At 41.6% G+C, this 17830-nt stretch overlaps 1 long non-coding RNA gene across 1 annotated transcript; it reads right to left on the bottom strand.

The window, feature by feature from the left end:
* Nucleotides 1-639: 639 nt before the first annotated feature.
* Nucleotides 640-17774, bottom strand: LOC134731269 (uncharacterized). The gene is made up of 3 exons (XR_010113511.1): nt 17637-17774; nt 3758-3862; nt 640-707 (listed from the first exon to the last, which is right to left on the bottom strand). It is a non-coding gene; the product is annotated as an uncharacterized LOC134731269 (long non-coding RNA).
* Nucleotides 17775-17830: the final 56 nt, after the last annotated feature.

Below are 17830 nucleotides of genomic sequence, written 5' to 3'. Positions count from 1 at the left end.
TTAGGGAATAGATGACCCTCTCAAGGTTCTTTGTGACATAAACATCCAAGATCACCTCCATCACATGCATATCCTCAGAAAGAAAAGCCTCGGGGCAGACAGCACAGAGGCCATCAGGTGTGAATGGGTAGAGCTGACCCCCAGTATCAAGTTTGGAGGTGAATCAACATATCGTTCTCATCTAATGTCCATGACTTGTTAAGGTGATAACCCAAGACAATCAGTGCATAACATCTCCCTAACCACAGAGACAAATTCAAAGGTGCAAATAACCTAAACTAAGTCCGTCAGTGAAATCAAAACTTTCCTGTGCCGGGAGAGGGAATTTCAAAAGAGTTTGTTGGAAGGAGGACTGGAATTGCAGCAGACATGAGGATCAATATGACATAAGGAGGACAGAGCTCAGAGAATCAGCTTAGAGCATTACATTGAACCAGACTCCTGATCAACCATCATCTCTGCAATCCTCATTTTTCCCCATCTGAAAAATAGGTAGAATAATTATGTTAGCCAAAATAGGAAAATTGGTGCAACACATAACCACAGAACTCAGTGGCTTAACACAAAAGAGGTTTATTTTTCAGTCACAGTCTAACATGAGTCAATGATGGGGCTCTTCTCCATGCAGTCACTCAAGGGCCCAGGTTTCTCTCACTTTAGGGATTCTTCTTCTCCTGTGGGCTTATCAGGGTCTTGCACTGGATCATCTGTGGCCATCCAATGGAGGGAGTAAGGGAGAGAATAGGAAGAACTGAGCAGGAGGTTTTGTAAACCCAAAATAGAGATGACAACACCACTTTCACCCACTTCCCATTGACCAGAAATCAGTTTTATCAGTAGGAGATGTTGGCTAGGTGGAGGTCCAAGAAGAGAGAAATAGTTTGGTGGACTTGATGCCTCTCCGTGCTATAATAATATCCCCTACCCCATGGGGTGGATGAGAAGATCAAAGGGGAGAATGCAAGGCAGGAGTTCTTAGTCACAGCACTACTGATATTTAGGGCCAGCTAATTCTTTGTCGGGGAGAGCTGTGCTGTGCATTGTAGCATGTTAAAAGCATCCCTGGGCTCTACCCACTAGTTGCCAGTAACGTCTCTCCTGTTGTGCCAACAAAAATTGTCTTCAGACAATGCCAAATATCCTCTTAGAGTAGAAATGGACCTTTATTGAGAACCACTGACATATGGCCTAATAAATATGTTTATTTTTATTGTGTTATTTGTATTAAGTATGAGAATTACATTTGAATGTTTTTTTAGGACTACTCGCCACCAAATTGATGCGTATCAATATTAGCTATTACAATGTTGTTTTTGCTACTGATATCACCCTAGTGGTTTCCACACCATGTCATTTATTTAGAAACCTTTATATAAGCCAATTATTGAAGTGTCAGGAAGGTATAAGTAACGTGTATATATCTATATATTGACTTATTTTGTAAATTTGGTAGTTTATTCACTTGGTATTGATTCACAGCTGTTTGACATTATTTTCTGAAGAGATTATTTAACACAGATAATAAAATATTTCATGGCAATAAAGATTCTTCCTTTATAGTGATATCTGCTCTCTGATCATGTAACAGAGTCCAATGCTGTAATATTCTATCTTCCCCAAATCCCTAAATTATTCCTGTAGGGTTAATGTATAGATAGATAATAGACAAATAGCAGATAGTTATATGAGACAAATAGATGTTTATTTTTAAGGGTAACTAACAGATCCAGTACATCAAAACAAAGAGGGTTCATTTCAAATACTGTAGAATATACATATTTTTATTTATTTTTGGCAGCACAACTCCCCTGTCTTCAACACTAGCTGGTATTAGGAAATAATCTGTGGAATTGTTTATGCAAGACTTGGACCTCGAAACCAAGGACCAGTATTCTATCAGTTGCAATAGAAAAACACAGATGATTCCACCCAGCCTTTAAAGACCCCAGGTATATACCAATAGAAGCCAAATCAATCAAAGGTGATCCAGTGTATCCCAAAGCCATCAGGAAACCTCCCCTGCTTCATCATACTCTAGGAGAAAAACTCATTCCCAAAGGACACTCGCCAATCAACGACTGTCTTAAAACTTAAGGCTCCTTTGATTGTATAAAACTCTTTTAAAACCCCTGGGAGTCTCTGCCAAAAATGAAAAGCGTTGTAAGTCCCTTATTGGTAAGATCTGAATAAACAAACTTTGATGACCTTTACAGGTGGTCCTCATTCTATGGGTGGATCTTACAGAATAAACCATCACAAAAGCCAAAGAAAGGTTGGGGGCTGGGCAGAGTAAGTAGGAACTTTTCTTCAGATCCCAAAGGAGAGAAAAAAAACACGCCTAAATGTGCAGAATTATTTTCAAAAGATTTTGTTTTTAAGAGTTTCAACTCATTGGCTTCGGCCCTAAAGCTTCAATATAACAAATGGTGTTTATTAGGTAAAGATGCCTCATGTATCTCTCCTGAAAAAAGCAGCGACTCTTTCATTGCATTTCATCTAGCTGAGTTGCCTAGAGATTAAATGCCTTTTAATAATATCTGTTGAACTTTTTCTATATCTCTGTGCTGCCTTAGCCACAAAATCCATTTAGTCATTATTTGCTGCCACACTAGAAAGAGGTTTCCCGGAGAAGAAGAAATTCTACCTGTGGATCACAGCTCTCGGCCCTTAGAGTTTCTTGCCTGCCCTTTCTGACAGCCTGCCCTGCAGATTTCAGATTTGCTTAGCCAGCCCCTAACACATGAGCCAATTCCTTGGTACCTTTCTCTCTCTTTCTCTCTCTCTCTCTCTCTCTCCTTTTCCCTGCCCCATGTCCTACTGCTTCTATTTCTCTGGAGAACCTTGACTGCCTACTAATAGGTCTGTTAGTTAGAGTCACTAGGCTCTGATCAAATTCTCATTCTGCTAAAATCTTCCTCCAAATTTGTTAAGTCACCAATTCCTGCTTAGACAGGTAAATGGGGAGTAAAAAGGGTAGGTGCCTGCTGGGTGAGGTGTCAGATCTCAGGCAACAAAAAGTGATTTACTCATGGGTAGTAAGAAGAATTTACCAACAACAGTATAGGTTTGAAAAGGAAAGGGCTTTTTTAAACTTTTATTTTAAGTTCTGGGGTACAAGTACAGGTTTGTTGCATAGTTTAGTTTGCTAAGGAGAATGGTCTCCAGCTCCATCTATGTCCCTGTGAAGGACATGTTATCTTTCTTTTTTATGGCTGCATAGTATTCCATGGTGGTGATTCCTCAAAGACCTAAAGACAGAAATACCATTTGACCCAGCAATCCCATTACTGGGTATATACCCAAAGGAATTAAATAATTCAATTATAAACATACATATGTGCATATGTTCATCGCAGTACTATTCACAATAGCAAAGACATGGAATCAACCTAAATGCCCATCAATGATAGACTGGATGAAAAGGAAAGTTTTATTAGAAAGAAATAATGCTGCCGAGGAGTTCAGCGGGAGCCTCAGCAAGAGAGAACTGAGTCCACCGCAGTGGATGTTCCTTAGGGGTGTGTATGGACCTTAGAGCAGGAGCTTAAGGGTAAGTTGGGACCGTATTAACTATGTAGGTCATGATAGATGATTACATTTTTAGGCATTCTGGTGCCTTGATGTCATCAAGGGGTGCAAAATGAGTTTTGATGTATATGCATTCTGGAGCTGTATAGAAATTGTAGTTACTTATAAATTTTGGGGAAAGAAGGCTGGTACCAGATGCCTGCTTTGGATAATAGGGAAGACTAATTACTTCTGAATTCCTCAGTTAAGGAGCTTTGCCTCTGGAAGTCCGGCTTGATGAGGACCAGGTGATCTTTGCTCTCCTCAGTATCCACTCCTGGTCAAAACTCTCACTCTGAAACAAACAAGCAAACTAAGTAATGAAAATCCCGAAAGCTATGCAGCTACAACTTTTCTAAAGTTCACAATTTGTAAAATTATTCAATCAAAATTACAAACCTCATGCATTGCTACAAAAATGTAATGTATATAAATGAATTATTGTGGGGTGAGTTGTATGTGATAACATTATAAACTCTTCCTTCTCAAGCAATATATTTCACTGATTACAGGATGGTGTGGTTTTTTTTTTCATGAAAGAATAACCTGCTGCTGGAAATATGAAAACTGATTTTAAAGATTCCCACTGTCCTTCATAATTCATCATTGTATATAACTAGGTGAAATCTATGTTACCTAACTGGATTTGGTAGTGCAATTTGGCAGTTAATTATTGTAAAATTGTGTTTGTAACCAATAGTGACTGTAATTGGATGTCAAGTTTAATTGTGGCTTGAAACCTAAATGGCATGTCCTGGGAGACACCACGTCCTAGGCAAGGTGCCTCAATGTCAGCCAAATACCTCCTCACATGGGCTGTGTTTTTGTTCACAAGATTGGGAAAACATATGCTATGGTTGATATCATCAATATGTAATGAAAACATATGCTATGGTTGATATCATCAATATGTAATCAACACAAAATAAGGCAGCTCCCAAAAAAAAGACGTGACCAGCCAGACCATAACATTCCAACATGGAAATGAAAGACATCATTTTTTGCCTGCCATTAAAAGAAACCAGATCTACAGAAAGAAAGGGAAATGCAGGGGGGCAGAGAAAATTAAATGTCAGAAAAAGCCTCAGAGCTTTTTGGTTCCCTGTTACAGAGACCCCATTCCAGCTTAACTTTTGTATTCAATGTGACATCTTACTTCTCATAATAAATTGTCCTTTTAAGCTCTGCTGACTTGAGAAGGTCTCTTTTACATACAGCTGTACGATGCTAACTTAAGTAAGTATCTGGTGGACACTAGACTCGTAGAATGGCTAAAACCAGATGAACCTGGTCAATTAACAATAAAAGCTCAGAAGTCATAAATGTGTCATACAGTAGTAGAGTTTGTTATCCCTGAAAATTGGAAAGTTTGTACATATTTCTCCCATGGGTTCTTATTTTAACATACTTGTTACTTATAAAATGTTAGACATAGAAGGAGATTTTTTAGATTATCTAGTTCTGTAAATCACACTATTCAGAATAACTCTTGCTTTGGGGGATATGTGACCCATTTTGGAGGGGAAGACAGCCTCCCATCTAATCAGCCTTTCGTTTGCTGGGTGGTCCCCACTGTGTGACTCCTGATAAGGGCTGAGTTTTAGATCCCTTTGAAGATGTCAAATGAGACCACAAATCTTCCTGCTTTCTGCCAGCTCAGGCACAGGAAGGACAGCTAGACTTGACCCACTGAATTCCTGCACTGAGATTTGCATCCAGAAGCAGGCACATGAGAACAGAGCCAGCAGGGACACGAGAACAGAGCCAGCTGGCAGCCCCAGCGTCCAGTTCACAACTGCATTGCTCCTTGGCTACGTGGTCTGCCCAGCCCCCAGCAATTCCAGCTGGCTTCCTCTTTGCTGTTAGTGGATTTGGGGAACTACCCATTAATTTTCAATAAATTCATTTTCTGTTTAAGTTACATCAACCCTGTTACCGTTATTTGCAGCCAAGTTCCCTGGCTGATACCATAACAGAGGGTCACTCAGCTCCCCTGTGTCCTGCCTGAGACACAAGTCATTTTCCAGGGTAATCCAGTTCACTTTTGCGTAGCTGTTGTTATGAAGCCTTTTCCCTAATGCTTTTACCCATTGTTTATAGTTTTGACTTTTGCAAACATAAATCTATGCGTTCATTCTTTGGTTACGAGTAGCATAGGTTTCTTGGAGGTTACATAAATTAGGGTATTTATATGCATGAAAGAGAGAAGAAACAAGAAAAAAAAGAGAAAGGGAGAAATGACAAAGGAAATAATAAAGAAAGGTAATCTAAATGGTTCGAACATACTATCCACAGTATGAGCAAATGCCCCAGAATGAACCCAAAATGCATGCAGTGATCCTGTTGTCCCCTCTGTCTTGGTCCTGTGCTGTCTCTGAGTCTGAGTGTCACAACATCCTGAACATGACCCTCGTGTTTTCATACTACATGGCCCTGAAGTGCCAGGCACCCTCTCCCTTTGGAGATCAGCTGAAGATCAGCCATTCAGCCCCAACACTGGAGGGAAATTGGCTGCACTGGACATGCAGAGAGATTCCCTTGTCCTATACTTTTAAGTATCTTAAGGGATGCCCAAGGGTAATTCTGATTGCTTTTGCCATCAAGACTGAAGCAGTATTTTTCTCTGTATAGCCACGTGACTTACTCCCTATCTCTCTGAAGTCTTTTCTTCAGTGGCAGCTTATCCAAAAAGGGTCTGTGGACCATTACGTCGAAACAGTAAACCCTGTTCCTGACCACTGACTTCAAATGTACATTCCCTGTATACTTTTCTCAATACCATGATTTTCTGTCTGCCTTGCCATATTCATTTACTTGTGACATATGAAAAAATTTGTTTTCCTCTACAAAAATATAAACTCCTTGGCCAGGCGCGGTGGCTCACGCCTGTAATCCCAGCACTTGGGGAGGCCGAGGTGGGTCGATCATGAGGTCAGGAGATCGAGAGTATCCTGGCCAATATGGTGAAACCCCATCTCTATTACAAATACAAAAATTACCTGGGCATTGTGGTGCGTGTCTGTAATCCCAGCTGCTCGGGAGGCTGAGGCAGAAAAATCGCTTGAACCTGGGAGGCAGAGGTTGCAGTGAGCCGAGATCGCGCCACTGCACTCCAGCCTGGCAACACAGCGAGACTCCGTCTCAAAAAAAAAAAAAGAAAAAAAAAAAAAAGAAATATATATATATATATGAAGGACAGAAAACACATCATTCTATGTATTCTATAACCTCTGCAGGTAGAGTGAGTGATGGCTGTCACAGAGCAAGTGTACAATAAACACTAAATGAGCACGTGCGTAGATACCTATTATATAAACTCAACTCACAGGCAGCCTGGGAGAGCCGTCCTCTCATTCTCTCTCTTGCTTTCAGAAAAGCCTCCAATACAATATTTATTTCTTCCTGTGAATTCTGTTACCTTTCCCACTGGATTAATTGGTGAAAACATTTAACACAGACTGAACAAATTGCGCTTCCATGAGAAGGGAGAGCTGTGTATATATGGGTGAGGAGGGTGTCAGCTAGAAAGTGGTTGCTGGAAAACCACAAACAATGTTCCATTGAGTTGCAATGATAACAGAGATGTCAGATTGACTTTACAGTTAGAGCTGCATCTTAGAGGACCTAGAAGAAGCTGGGCACGAATGTCTAGGTTGTCTTTGGAGAGTTCTACTGATGTAAACAGATCCGTCTGCTGAAATCCCAACTCTCTCACGGGCTATGTGATAATGAACAATTTTATCATAGTTCCGTGCCTCTGTTTCTATATCTCTAAAATAGGAATGAGGGAAGTTTCTAGAATACCTGAGGGGGCTAATGTGAGAATTATATTCATTCATGTATTCACAGATATCTATTTAGAAACTCCTATGTTGCAAATGTTGCTTTATTTATCAGAGATACAGTGGAGAATAAAATAGGAAGAACCGCTAACCTTAAAGTGCATAAATACATAAATAACAAGGGTGTTTCAGGTAGTGAGAGGTGCTGTGTAGAAGACAAATAGGGACCGGTTTAAATCCATGTGCGTTTGTTAACCGTGGCTGTGACGATGCTGCCACCAACCACAGCACCTCAGAGCCCAAGCAGTCATCATCTGTGGCTCACGCGTTTGTGGATTACCTGGGCACTGGCTGATCTGTGCTGGGCCTGGCTGGGGTACCTTGTCTTCAAATAGTTGTGCTCTGTACAGCTGTCACGTTTCTCTTCAAACCAATCAGCCCAGGCATGTTGTGGCACAGGAATGGCAGAGGTTTGTGACAGACCGTGGAAAATTCAAGGCCCTTTAAACATACACTAGCGCAGGCAGTCTACCCCTTGCACCTCATTCTATTGCAACACAGTTGACATGACGGAACAGAAATTCAAGGGATGAATAAATACATTCTGCTGTTTTGTTGACAGGAATGTGAGGCTCACAATGGAACATGGCATGCGCAAAGGGATGGCTTAAGGAATTAGCACCAATGATGCAACTGATCCCAGGGGCCCTTCTGAATAGTCATGCTCAGCAAAAGCCTGAATTGCTGGAAGAATCTGAGCTAGAAAATATCTGTGTTACAAATGTCCAGGTTGAGAAAAATCCTCCAGCAGAGGAACTAATTTAGGGAAAAGGTTAGACAGTAAATGGAATACAAAATGGCCGGCGAGTCCCAAGTGTCTTGAGCCAGGGAAAGTCCAGGGATTGGTGGCAGCTGGCTGCACCCTGGGCTGGGGGTCCGGGGCCATGCTACTTCTGCATGCATAGAGGACATGTAAACCACAGACAGGGAACCTGGTCCCGAAAAGTTCATTTTTCCCTGCTTGCTCTACTGAAAATAAAGACAGTGTATAAAATATCATGTGTATATTATATAGAGACTTCTTGAAAAGGTGATAAATTCTTGTGATTTGGGGCACAAAGGTGGGAAGCAAATCTTATTTTATTGCTCAGTAATCCATCCTGCTCAGCCTATCTCCCTTCTTAATTTCTGACAATCCAGGGGATCTTCCCAAGTCTCTGCCTGGGGCTGTGTTTGGAAAAACAAGGTCACATGAACCATTGGGTAAAAGTGAGGCAGGAATTTCTCAGCATCGCTGACTCTGTCCTTAACGGCAGGGAGAGTCTCTTCTGTAGGGGTGTAGGGTCTTGGGTGCAAACACGTTCCTGCTCAGTCGCAGGGACGGCATTACTCTCTTTTGTATCGGTACAGATGCCCCTTGTGTGGGACATTCTTAGGCATTCAAATTCCAACTGACGTGGTAGCTCAATTGTATCTATTAAGAATTTGCTCAAATGTTATTTCATTGCTTGTCTAATGTTATAGCTGCCTCCTTTGCCTACTGTGCTTTGCCAAATGTTGTGTGTCTCGCTCCTGTAAGAGGAACTTGTCACTGAAATTTACCTCACCACTTTCTACCGAGATCTCCGTTTTCAAAGTTATTGTGCTTATGTTGATTAGCCATTTTATTTTCTTATTGTTAACATGAGAGTAACATATGCATGCAGCTTTCATTTTTCTAAGGAAAAGCCAAACTTCATAATTTTTTGAATGGAATTAATAAAAACCAATTAATTATGGCTATGCCTACAGTGCCATGTTCAACAACAGATGCTTCCCATAGTAATTAGGTTGGAATAATAACAGGAGAGGAAATGCCCAGTCATTCGTACTGCTAAGAGTGCTGACAAGACTGTTTCATCAATAAAACCACTGGGAGAGGAGTTCTTAGCATCCAGGGCTGGCAATGATTTACCGCGTGCCTTTATTGGAGCCATTCCAACTTCCTGCCTCAGTTTCCTCAACAAAACATAAAGAAATAACATAGTTCCTTCTTTTTTTTTTTTTTTTTTTTTTTTTGAGACGGAGTTTCGCTCTTTTTGCCCAGGCTGGAGTGCAAAGGCATGATCTCGGCTCACCGCAACCTCCGCCTCCTGGGTTCAAGTGATTCTCCTGCCTCAGCCTCCGGAGTAGCTGGGATTATAGGCATGCACCACCACGCCCGGCTAATTTTGTATTTTTAGTAGAGACGGGGTTTCTCCACTTTGGTCAGGCTGCTCTCGGACTCCCTACCTCAGGTGATCCACCTGCCTCAGCCTCCCAAAGTGCTAGGATTACAGGCATGGGCCACCGCACCCGGCCCATAGTGCCATTTTTAATTTGACCACAAAACAACTATTTGGGAAAAATTGGTCTGCAAAAGGGTGGAGACAATGTGACAGTTCCCTTGTAAATGGCCTGCATTTTCCTTATTTAACTGTTATCCTTTGGATCCTAGATATGCAAATCCGTCCCCTGAGCAACCTCGGGTTATTTATACACATTTTGGCTGCTGTCTGTAGTTCATTGAGCTCCTTTGTGTTTCCATCTTTTATCACATAGAGACAGTATATCCTGATACAGAGATGATTTCAAATCCTTACTTCCCCACTGTCTCCATAAGAAAGTGTTATGCAGCTTTTTGCATTTAGCTGGCCCATGTAGGGAGAGTTATGTAGCATCACGCTCGTAAAACACTTAGCAGACCATCTGATGCATTGTGCATAGGGGCGCTCACCAAATAAGTTGATGTTACCGTCATTATTTTGAGGCTTCCTGGTGTGTGCAGGGGCACATAACACAAGTTGTGGCTGCCTCACCAGATGCAAGAGACAGGCCCCAAATTCTCCTGCTGTTTTCATTTGTTTGCTTTTATGTCTTTATATATCGTGTCAGAGTGTGTGAGCAGACTTTAAACTCAAGCCCACAATAACGACAACCAGCATGGGATAGACCTGGATCCATCAGACTGGTGAGAGGGACCCTGTTATGGGCTGGGTCAGAGGGGCTGGAGACTGGAGTGGGCTTACTTTCAGTACTGGGTGGAAGAAATTTCATCTCTTGCCATTCACAATAAAGCCTTGTGCTTTGGAGGACTTACAAATGCTTCAGTGACCTTCCCATTCTGGCTGGTGGGAATTGGCACCTGTGTGAGCTCTGAGTACTTTTCCCTCACTCCCTTTGAGGTGGTTCTTCCTTGGCTAACCTCACATGCGTGCGTGGATCAGAATCCTGCTGAGGACTTCACCTGGGCTCGCTGTACAGCCCAAGAGTTTCTTCTAGGTGCAACCTTCCTCATCTTTGTTAACTCTGCTTGCAAATATCAGCTGCCATGGCCCCCCCCAGAATCCCTACTCCATGGCACCAGCTCAGGAAGTTCACCAGGCTTCAACTGGGTCCTCACTCATCCAAAAGCTTCTCTAGACAATGGATGGGGGGATCCGCCTTGTAGGATCCACCTTGATCATTTCCCATCTCTTAGGAATCAGTGTCCTACATTGGCTGATGCCTAATGTCTTGAAAACCATTATTTTATATAATTTTGGTTTTTTTCCAGGTGAGATCATGAATCTAGTCTTGATTACTCCACCTTGGTCAGAAGGAGAATTTCGATCTGTGTCGTTTGCTGAGGTGAAAATCCAGATTTTTGCCGTGGCATTGGGCCAGCACTGTGGCTCATTTGATACAGTTTCCATTCTGCCCAGTTCTCAGGACAGTTTTGAGGTACCACACTGTCACCTCTCTGTACTCTGTTTACCCACCCCCTCACCCGCCTGATTATTCTGCCTGTCCATCATTGCTTCTCCTTTTTTCTAGTAACTTCTTTCCATGTTGTCCTTTGAGGAACTGTCATTTGACCTCTCTCCTTTCATGTGGAAATCCTTTGGAATTGGCATGATCATCAGAATGTGTCCTGCCCTTCCCATAAGGATGGCTTCAGAAATGCATATGTGACTGAACACATGTAACTATGAGTCCTCCAAGAGAAGAACGTGGTCCCTAATGGTTCCTGTGGAGGGAACTCTTGTGGAGGGTTCTTATTGCAGGCATTCAATTACGTGCCTCTTTCTGAAGTGACCACTGTGGTTAGGAATAGGAAGCTCCAAAAAAATAAAATAAAATAAAATAAAATAAAATAAAATAAAATAAAATAAAATAAAAAAAGGAATAGGAAGCTCCACTTCACCTGTGTATGTGTGGGGTCTGAGTATGATTTGCTAAACTGGTAGAATCAAAGCATGGCATTGTCACATTCATTACTAAATGGAGAGAGAATACGGCCAATACAGGAGAGAGAGAGAGACAGAGAGAGAGAGAGTATTTGGGAAAAGAAGGCAAATTCCTTAGGAGACTGTTGAGGACATTGAGGGCCTGGCTCAAGATATACCAGCAGTCAGCTAGTCCAAATTTTCCAGGTAAATTTTATTTCCTTTTTTTTTTTTGAGAAGGAGTTTCGCTCTTGTTGCCCAGGCTGGAGTGCAATGGCGCTATCTTGGCTCACTGCAACCTCTGCCTCCCAGGTTCAAGCGATTCTCCTGCCTCAGCCTCCTGAGTGGCTGGGATTACAGGTGCCCACCGCCACACCCAGTTAATTTGGTATTTTTAGTAGAGACGGGGTTTCTCCATGTTGGTCAGGCTGGTTTCAAACTCCCGACTCAGGTGATCTACCCACCTAGGCTTCCCAAACTGCTGGAATTACAGGCATGAGCCACCGTGCCCGGCCTTACATCCATTTCTTATTGTAAACTTTGTATGTGTGTTTTTAAGCCAGAATGGTTGGGATTTAGTTACTGGTATATACGATAATCCTAATATGACATTCACTGTGAAGCTGTTCACACTGCCCTTTGTTAGTTAGCCCTGCTTGTACAGGCATAGTGTGGGTTGTGGATTGTGCCAGCACCCAGAATACCCAGTCTAAAGCAGGAGTGAGGCCCCAGCCATCTCTGGAAGGGATGGCCTGTACAATTATTGTTTTTTTCCTAAGAGTCCTGAAGCACAGCATGGAGTGTTTGGAAGTTAGGTATGCCCTTTACTTCACAAATAACAGCAATTATATTGGCCCCAAACTGCCTCCTTGTTTTTATTTGTTGAAACTGGATGAATTGAGGAGTGAGAGTGAAGGGCTCTCAAATCCTTAGGTTATGCAGAATGTGTACACTAAGACCTACTCTTAAATATCTTTTTTTCCCTGCTTCCCTCTTGCTACAGAGAGAAAGCACAAAAGATTTTTAGAAAAGGTGATACTGTTGGCACAGGAGGTGGGGGAAAAATCCAGTTTTCCAACTTAGTGACCATCTGTTGCTAGTTCTCTTTCCTTCTCCCGGATCTGGTTATCGGTGGATCACTGTGTCCTCTGAAGGCTCTCCCAGAGCTGTACTGGGGATTGCAGGGATATAAGGACCACTTCATAAAAGCTCACTTTTTTTTTTTTTTTTTTTTTGAGACGGAGTCTCACTCAGCTGCCCTGGCTGGAGTACAGTGGTGCGATCTCAGCTCACTGCAACCTCTGCCTCTCAGGTTCAAGTGATTGTCCTGTCTCGGCCTCCCAAGTAGCTGGGATTACAGGCACCCGCCATCATGCCCAACTAAGTTTTGTATTTTTTTTTTTTTTTAGCAGAGACAGGGTTTCACCGTGTTGGCCAGGCTGGTCTTGAACTCCTGACCTCGGGTGATCCACCCGCCTCGGCCTCCCAGAGTGCTAGGATTACAGGCGTGAGCCACTGTGCCTGGCCAAAAGCTCACCTTTAATTCAGCTCTATCTAACTTGTGTTTGTCCTGTGCATTTGCTTTTCTCAAGGCATTGAGCTTTCTCCAGTGGCCAGAGCTGCTAATTAGTTATCGCAAGCTTCTTTCCTTAGGGGAGATAAAAAGGTTTTGATAAAATCAAAGTGCTTCTAATTCGGATTCAATTCCCTTGTTCTTGTTTCTTAAGTCCCCAGCTTAGAAGGGGGCTGGGTGATGCTTCCTTTTACTTCAAGCTGTTTCTTCTCTAATGTTAAATGGTAAATCCATACCTGATGTGTCTGTTATTGATAAAGTTCAGATGGCATTTCAAGTTTCTGCAGAAGCTTTCTCACTTTCTGTGTGAGCATTTTCTAAATGGAAAGATTCTTCCTTCCATAGGATACTTTCAATTTGAGTTCTAAGAAATTTATTTATTAGATTTTTCTTTTTCTTTTTCTTTTTTTTTTTTTGGTTTACTATCTGTCTTCTAGTTTTTTTCCTCTAGGAGAAAGTGCTTACTTTAAAAGCACAGATAGGTTTCTCAAAAGGGACTTTGCCTAATGGATAATGCGGTCTTCCTTTTATAATCCACTCTTTATATTTAATTTCAGATTTCCACCTTCTACATTATTTTCTATTGGCTGGTAGACATGTGATATTCAGAAAGGTTTCCATCAGACACTTAAACTAAATCTATCATTTAGGATTTGTGTTCTGTATTCATTAGAATTCCAATAATTTCCTTCTTTCTATTCAAGTCCTTCTCCCTTTCTTTCCAGCCTTCAATTTCTTGTAAAAGAAATTTTCAGTGTTTTTAAAGACCAGGAAGTGCTTTCTTAGGTTGTGAATTATTCTTCTGCCAGGCTCGTAAGCTGTTTTCACTCAAGTGACTTAGAATGGCCAGGCTTCATCTTACAGAAACCATATCTAACTTTGAAAGCGACCCATATACACACTTGACCATGGAGAGAGGGGGCTCCCTTTTGGCTTATTTTCAACAAGGCCTCTTTTATCATTACACAAAGAGATAGACCTATTCAGATTAGTATTAACTGATGACAAACCCAGTGTATCTAACTCACTCAAAGAGCTGGCCTGTCTTGAAGGAAGCTCAAGGATTTCCTGGGTTTATGATCTAGTTAAACGTGTTAAGAATTTTACAATATTTTTCACTTTGTCAGATAGCCTTTTGATTACTTGCTTTGTCCATGTTAAATTATGTATTTTTTAAAGACTGTTAAGAAGGATTACTTACCATCATCTCCCCAGGAACCTAGAGGACCTGTGTATCCCCTGAGCCTTCAGACACCCCCACTGCTAAGGCAGAGCTGGGACTAAAGGCTTGTGGCCATCAGCAGACCTAGCGCAGTAGCCAAGGCCCTGCACGCCTGCCTTTGGTGGCCAGACACCAGCTTAGACACAAGACTACACTGGACCCTGGGGAATGTGGAGCTTGGAATGCAAACAAGCACCTGGCAACCAGGACAGGCTACCAGGGACTAGAGAACCAGGAGGCTTCATTGGGTAACAAAGTTCTACCCAAGCATTCTCTTGCATTCCACCCGGGGAACAAGACAGCACCGGGTTTCACACTGGCAAGGCAGGAGGCTGTGTGCTGCCAGAACGACCAGCAGGGGGCGCAAAGGCCACTCCAGGCACCTGCTGGCCTCAGAGAAAACAGAAAGGAAACCAGGAAGCCCACTCCTGCTGTCCTTTCTCTGCAAGGAAATGTGCCAGGACACTGCAGCCCAGACAGTCGGCAGTAGAGGACCCATGAAGGTCATTATCACTGCTTTTCCCTCCTCTTATTGAAGCTCTTCCCTCTTCAGCCCTGGAAGCCTGATCCTACCTACAGATGTCAGAGAAATCTCCCTCCCTCAGGGTCCTGTCTAGTTTGTTTTTGACCCAGCCACAAATACTAGGGCAGAAAAATAATGGATGGTACAAAGGTCTTTATTGTCTTTTGTTGGTCTGTTTTTATTTTTTTGAGGTGTTTTCCCATGACAACGAGTGTAATGGAAGCATAATGTATTTCACGTTGTAAACCAAAAAGTATCTGAGACAAGACTCAATCAATTTAGAAGTTTATTCTGTCAAGGTTAAGGACATGCCCGTGACACGGCCTCAGGAGGTCGTGAGAGCACGTGCCCATGGTGGTCAGCCCACGGTTTGGCTTTGTACATTCCATGGAGACCGAAGACATCAGTGGTCCAGAAAGGCGGGACAACTCAAAGTAGAAGCTTCCAGGTCATAGGCGGATTCAAAGATTGTCCGATTGGCAATTAGTTGAAAGAGGTTATCTAAAGACCAGATATCCATAGAAGGGAAGATCTGGGCTCAGATAAAGAAAGGGTTGTGGAGATCAAGATTCTTATCATGCAGATGAACCCTCCAGGTAGCAAGCTCAGAGAAGATAAATTGTAAATGTTTCTTATCAGACTTTAAAAGGTGTCAGACTCTTAAGTCAATTCTCTCCTGGATCAGGAAAAGTATTTTTTAAAATGTTTATAAGCTCAATTATTTTATTAATTTATTGTTAGTAACTTTGAGATCTGATTAAGAAATCTTTGCTAAACCCAAGATAGCAAGAGCTTTATCTTAGAAGCTTTATTCTTTTAATTTAAACACTTGGGTCTACAGTCTCTCTCAAAATCAAGTAATGGGTCACTTCAGTTCCAAGTGTAACAATGAAAAATGAAAACTGTGAATTACCTCTTTCTCTATATTTTCACAGTATCTTTGTGCAAAGAAAGCAGCAAAGAGAATTAAGAGAACTGCATCATATAAAGAGTGAATTAAACCATCTAAAGGAGCAAAAAGTCATCATCACATGGACAAGAAATTAAGACGTAACATCCATCTCACTATTTGCAAAGTGGCTTATTCCTACAGACAATGCAGATATGTAAAAAGGTTTTTCTATAGTTTCATCCTTTGTAGAACCTAAAAAGATAACCCTATATTTTGAAATAAAATTTTTAAAAATCATGTAAAAAATGACCTACTGTAGCAATGACATTTTGAAGACATCTCATAGAACATGAAGACCCCCCAGTATTATGAATTGATAACATGATTGCTTTCTTGGACTGGAAGGATAATTTCCCTAATGGACATTAAAGCATTTGGATAGTTATTTTCCATCTGGAAAGTGATAGTGTCGTGATTGTCTCAAGTAAGGGCACCCCATGAAACACAGGCCCAGGTCATGTCCTTCTCCAAATTTTCCTCCATTAAAAAAATCTAAAAAATAAACACAGCAAATATGACACCATAACTTATCTAAATTTTGCAAATTCATAAAGATATCATTGATGCATACTAACGATGTGAATTTTAAAAATCTGATATGTAGTGTATGCACTTTGCAAACAAAAGTCAAAAAAAGGTGTACTTTTCTTCATGAATGCCATTTTTCATTTTCAAATTCCACTTTTTCTTCTTTTATTGCAACCACATTTATTACATGGCATATACATGCATAGTGAGATCTGGAGAGAAAATGCTGACATCTGCGGCTCAGACTTTCTATATTCTAGGGGGAACAAGTTTCCTCTAAATTACCTAAATTATCTTTACATATATAATTATGTAAATTTAGATTTTTTGTTTGTTTTTTAGAGACAGGGTCTTACTATGTCACCCAGGCTGGAGTACAGTGGCATGATCTCAGCTCACTGCAAACTCCATTTCCTGGGTTCAAGAGAGCTTCATGCCTCAGCCTCTCAAGTAGCTGGGACTACATGTGTGTGCCACCACACCTGCTAATTTTTGTATTTTTATTTTTAGTAGAGATGTTATTTCACCATGCTAGCCAGGCTGGTCTCGAACTCCTGACTTCAAGTGATCTGCCCAACTTGGCCTCCCAAAGTGCTGAGATTACAGACATAAGCCACCACGCCCAGTGATATATATATATTTAAATATTTTATTAATTAAAATATTAAATATTTTATATATTTAAATATATATTAAATATATATATATTTTTTTGAGACAGAGTCTCACTCTGTCACTCAGGCAGGAGTGCAGTGGTGCAATCTCGGCTCACTGCAACCTCCGCCTCCCAGGATCAAGCGATTCTCCTGCCTCAGCCTCCCAAGTAGCTGGGATTACAGGGGCCTGCCACCACACCAGGCTAATTTTTGTATTTTTAGAAGAGATGGGGTTTCATGATGTTGGCCAGGCTGGTCTCGAACTCCTGACCTCTTGATCCGCCCACCTCAGCCTCCCAAAGCGCCACCATGCCCAGCCTTTTAGGATCACTTTCTGCCAGCTTTTTAGACTCATAAAAGCATGCAGCTTCACAGATTGGTTTCATAAAGACAATTTTTAAGTTTTATGTCTATTATTATATGATACCTGTGACGTTTGGAAAAAGGGGAGCCATTGATCATTAAGACACATCCAACTGAGACTTCCCTTTCCATACCAATGACAAAGGATGGCATTTGCCAAAATGGCAAAGATGACGCTGACAGTTTCATGAAGTGCCCGCATAGCCAACAGGATGGCTTGTAAAAGATTTAGTAAATAACTCACCCCCAATCCTGAAACATCTGCAGCAATCTTCAGGGATCCAAGCAACTCCTCAGTGGTCTTGAGTCTTTCTTACGTCTCCAGAACTCTGCATGTCTGAGCCAGTAGCATCTTTCACTCTTGGCCCCATGCAAAACTCTTGCCCCTACGCATATACATAATCAAGCTATTAATGCAAAAGAGCAAAATGGGAGCCA

The sequence above is a fragment of the Pan paniscus genome, chromosome 10 (genome assembly GCF_029289425.2).
Source record: "Pan paniscus chromosome 10, NHGRI_mPanPan1-v2.0_pri, whole genome shotgun sequence".
NCBI classification, from domain to species: domain Eukaryota; kingdom Metazoa; phylum Chordata; class Mammalia; order Primates; family Hominidae; genus Pan; species Pan paniscus.
The sequence above is the reverse complement of the archived record's forward strand: the minus strand, read 5'-3'. Positions and strand labels throughout refer to the sequence as shown.